At 34.7% G+C, this 4760-nt stretch overlaps 1 long non-coding RNA gene across 1 annotated transcript in view; it reads left to right on the forward strand.

Annotated features, from left to right (window-relative positions):
- The window catches only part of LOC128247400 (uncharacterized), a 12226-nt gene extending 7650 nt beyond the window's left edge, over positions 1-4576 (forward strand). Inside the window, exon 2 of the long non-coding RNA XR_008263778.1 lies at positions 4257-4576. This is a non-coding gene — a long non-coding RNA (uncharacterized LOC128247400). The remainder of the gene's footprint in view (positions 1-4256) is intronic.
- The last annotated feature ends 184 nt before the right edge of the window (positions 4577-4760 follow it).

The following is a 4760-nucleotide window of genomic DNA, read 5'->3' on the forward strand; positions in this document are numbered from 1 at the left end:
ATATATATATATATATATATATACATATTTATATAAAAAAACACAAAGGAACTGGTATTTTAAATCCAGGCTGAAACCTTATGGGCACTGATAAGATCCTGACTTGGTTATCCACATTGAACTGTAGGAAACATTTAGAATTGTTTAGAATAAACAATTAAACTGTACTTCCATTGATTGGTAAAACCTGAGTTTGCTTCAATGGGTTTCTTGCAGAATACAGAGTATATTATCATGACATAATAATGAAGAATGGGGAGTTATACATCATTAAAGTTTATTTAATAAAAAACATTTTCTTCATACAAAATTCCTATATGTGTTTCTGCTGAATCAGTGTCTTAGAGTCCTTTGATATAATTGTTTTGTGCATTTAATCAATTTATATTAAATCAATTGTACTTCAATTGATTTATATCATGTATTATTTTTATATTGTTGTAGTACAACTAATATAATATGAATTGATTAAATGCTCAAAGCTATTATATCAAAAGACCCTCAAACTCTTAATCAGCAGAAACACATGTCAGAATGTAATATTAAGAAAATGTTTTTTTTACTAAATAATCTTTAAAAATGTATAACTCTCCCTGTGTGTGTGTGTGTGTGTGTGTGTGTGTGTGTGTGTGTGTGTGTGTGTGTGTGTGTGTGTGTGTGTGTGTGTGCTTGCATGCATGTGTACCTTGTCTTGATAAGTATTGATTGTAAATTAAATATCGCCATCAAACAAACAGAGCTGTACATTCCCAGTCTTCTGTGAAAAGCATGTCTGGCCATGGGGGGAAATAGGTAAGGGTTAGTGAGTGATAGGAAAGGCATCCAGCTGTGGAAAAATCTGCCTCAACAAATTCTATCTGACCCATACAAGCTTGGAAAAGGCTATGTGGTAAGTAGCTTGCTTACCAACCACATGGTTCTGGGTTGAGTCCCACTGTGTGGCACCTTGGGCAAGTATCTTTTACTATAGCCTCGGGCCGACCAAAGCCTTGTGAGTGGATTTGATAGACGGAAACTGAAAGAAGCACATCGTATATATATATGTATATATATATATATATATATGTGTGTGTATGTGTGTGTATATGTTTGTGTGTCTGTGTTTGTCCTCCCCAGCATCGCTTGACAACCGATGCTGGTGCGTTTACGCCCCCGTAATTTAGCGGTTCGGCAAAAGAGACCGACAGAATAAGTACTAGGCTTACAAAGAATAAGTCCAAGGGTCGATTTGCTTGACTATAAAGGCAGTGCTCCAGCATGGCCACAGTCAAATGACTGAAACAAGTAAGAGAGTAAAGAGTAATTAAATGATGACCATGATAATGATGGTGATGGTGGGGGTGGTGATGATTAGGATCAAAATGCTCTTCATGATCATGGTCATGATGATGATTGCTTCTTAGTTAGGTACAAGGCAAGCAATTTTGAGAGGTGGCTATTAGCTGTTGTACTGGAATTCCAGTGCCCATGACAGATGATTCTTGTCTGCTACAATTTATGTGTGTGATTTTATGCACCAAGCAGCTATATGAGAGGATCTTTCATCATCATCATCATCATCATCATCGTTTAACGTCCGCTTTCCATGCTAGCATGGGTTGGACGATTTGACTGAGGACTGGTGAAACCGGATGGCAACACCAGGCTCCAGTCTAAATTTGGCAGAGTTTCTACAGCTGGATGCCCTTCCTAATGCCAACCACTCAGAGAGTTCTGTGTTCTTCAAGGCATCCATATTAAGTTGGATATGAGACTGAGACTGAGACCCCTTCGGTCATGACTGACCATGGGATTGCACCTACAAAGTTCCCCACTAAGGCACAAGTCCGGGCAAGGTTGTTTTATGGAAGACCAGCAGTCGCCCATGCATACCAGCCTCCTCCTCTCCACGCCACTGATGTTATCCAAGAGAAAGGCAAAGGGGCCGATACAGCTTGGCACCTGTGACGTCGCAACTCATTTCTACAGCTGAGTGAACTGGAGCAACGTGAAATAAAGGGTCTTGCTCAAGAACACGACACACAGCCCGGTCCGGGATTCGAACTCACAACCTCATGCTCGTAAGCTCGACACTCTAACCATTGAGCCATGTATACTACTTCTGTCACTGATACTTAATACACACACACACACACACACACACTCACACACACATAGTATACACACAAGCACACACATGCATTCCATTCATTTATGCAATTTTAATTTTCTATCTTTTACTTGTTTCCGTCATTGGACTATGATCATGCTGGGGCACCACTAGGAATGGCTTAGTCAGTAAAAGTCATATCTAGTACTTTCTTTTTTTAAGCCTGGTATTTATTCCATTTGTTTCTTTTGCCAAACTGCTAAGTAATGGAATTGGACAAACACAAACTCAAAGAGAGAGAAAGAGAGAGAGAGACACACACACACACAGATATATCTACATCTATATACGTACATATATATATGTGTGTGTGTGTGTGTGTGTGTGTATGTATTTCGGTTTTGGATTTGGTTTGCAAGATTCTTTATGTGAGTTCATGTGTTGAAGCATATTTTGCTGTGTCTGGGAGAGTCATTCTCTTTTAGTGGTTTATTATTTAACACACTGTGTTAAATAAGGCACTAAAAGAGAATGACTCTCCCCAGACACAACAATGTGTATATATAAATATATATATATATATATATATATATATAATGTATGTACATGCATTTTTCAATTTCTTTCAACCAAGATCTCTCACAAGATATTTGCACAAGATGTCACACAGTGGGACTGAACCCAAAACCATGTGCTTGGGAAGCATGCTTCTTGCTACAACCATGCTGGTGGCTATATATATATATATATATAAGTCTACATACATGCATGCATTCATATGTACATATGCACACATATGCATACATATATACACATATGCACACATTTAAATTAAAATAAAGTGTTTGTTTCTAGATGGTTTTCACCAATAATCAAGACATTTCTTTGATTTCCTTTCAATGTAAAAAAAAGAAAATAAATGAAATAATAACATTATTATATTGGTATTTATTTATTCATCATTATTTTTTCCAGTATCAATAAAACACACAAAAATAATTCAACAAAAACACAATAACAAAAAAGTTACAATTATTATTAAGGAGAAAATCTAGATTAACTGTTTATAATTTATTATTTAATTGAATGTGATTTAATTTTTTTTTGTCAGTTTTCTTGTTTTAAATTTAATTTGTATTTTAATTGTTTTATCTCCTATTTATTCATCATTACAGTTCTTGTTGTTGTTCTCTGTTTTTCTTCTTTCTCTCTTCCTTTCTATCTCTCTCTCTCTATCTATCTAACTCTCCTCCTGTCTTTTACTCTCTCTCTCTCTTTCTTTCTCTGCCAGTCTTTCTACCTTCCTCTCTTTCCTCTCTGAAAGTGTAGAGCAGATTTCCTGTTACCTGAATGGAACACACGTCTTCGGGCATGCTGGCAAAGAATACATAGTGTGTGCCATACTATGTTTCTATTTGAAATGATTACATGTCTGAAGATATTGATCAGCCACGAGATATTTTTGTTTTCCTTATTTTTTTTCCACCCTCCCCCAGTTCTCTGAGAGAGTGCAAGCCAGGTCACATGACTTACTTCCAAACCAATTGATATGCATGTCTATCACTAAAATACTAAGTGAATTTAGTTCCAATATTTTGCTTCAAGAGTAATCTGCTGGAGGTGAAAACAGAACGAATGTAGATTATATATATATATATATACACACAGACACACACACACATATGTATGTATATATATATATATATATATATATATATATATATATATATATATATATATATATATATATATACTTTTATACTTTTTTCGATATTTTTTATTTAATTTTGCTTTTGCACACTTTGAATAATGCTTATAAAAACAATAATATGAAATCTGTATTTTTGAAAATATTTTTTTTTTATTTTCTGTATTTTTGTCTTAAGAAAAATTACAAAATATTACTAGTATAGAATGAGGCATGTAACTAATATTAGTTTCATTGTTGTTGATATACCTGCTGTTGTCAGTATTGTTAATATTGCTATTGTCACTATTAGTACATTGGTGTGAGTACATTGGATAAAATACTTTGTGGGTCTGAGTTCAAATCCAGCTCAGGCTGATTTTATTTTTACTGTTAAAATCAATTTTTCTCTTTCCTTTAAAAAATGTTGGTTTTGTGGATCAGCAGGGTGATCTTTTTATTTTCTTTTTCTTGTTACAGGCATACTAAAGCCATACTGGAGCACTGCCTTGAAAAAGTTTTAGTCAAATGAATCAACCACAGTACTTTTCTTCTTTTTTTTTTTTAAGCCTGCTACTTATTCTTTCAGTTCTGTTTCTGTTTCTTGCCGAGTGTCTCTCTGACACCTAGGACAGAGAAACGTACTGTATATGGGAGAATATACAAATAATAACAACAGACGAGGACAGGTGGTGTAAATAACAAAAGTATATATTAGTATGACGCTCGGGAATACGGAAAGTCTTTGACGTTTCGAGCTACGCTCTTCAACAGAAAGAATACAGAGACAAGGAGAAAAACACAGAGAAAAAAAATTGAATAGTGTTCAGTCAATGGTCAATCATAATAATGTATATATTGGCAGGCCATTAAAACAAGGACACCCGACTGTTCATTTACAGAGTCATGTGATAGACAAAAAGGGGAAGACAGAGAGAAAAAGGAAAAAATAAAAAATAGAAAAGTAAACAAATAAAATAAAGT

Source organism: Octopus bimaculoides, chromosome 3, assembly GCF_001194135.2.
Source record: "Octopus bimaculoides isolate UCB-OBI-ISO-001 chromosome 3, ASM119413v2, whole genome shotgun sequence".
Taxonomy (NCBI): Eukaryota; Metazoa; Mollusca; class Cephalopoda; order Octopoda; family Octopodidae; genus Octopus; species Octopus bimaculoides.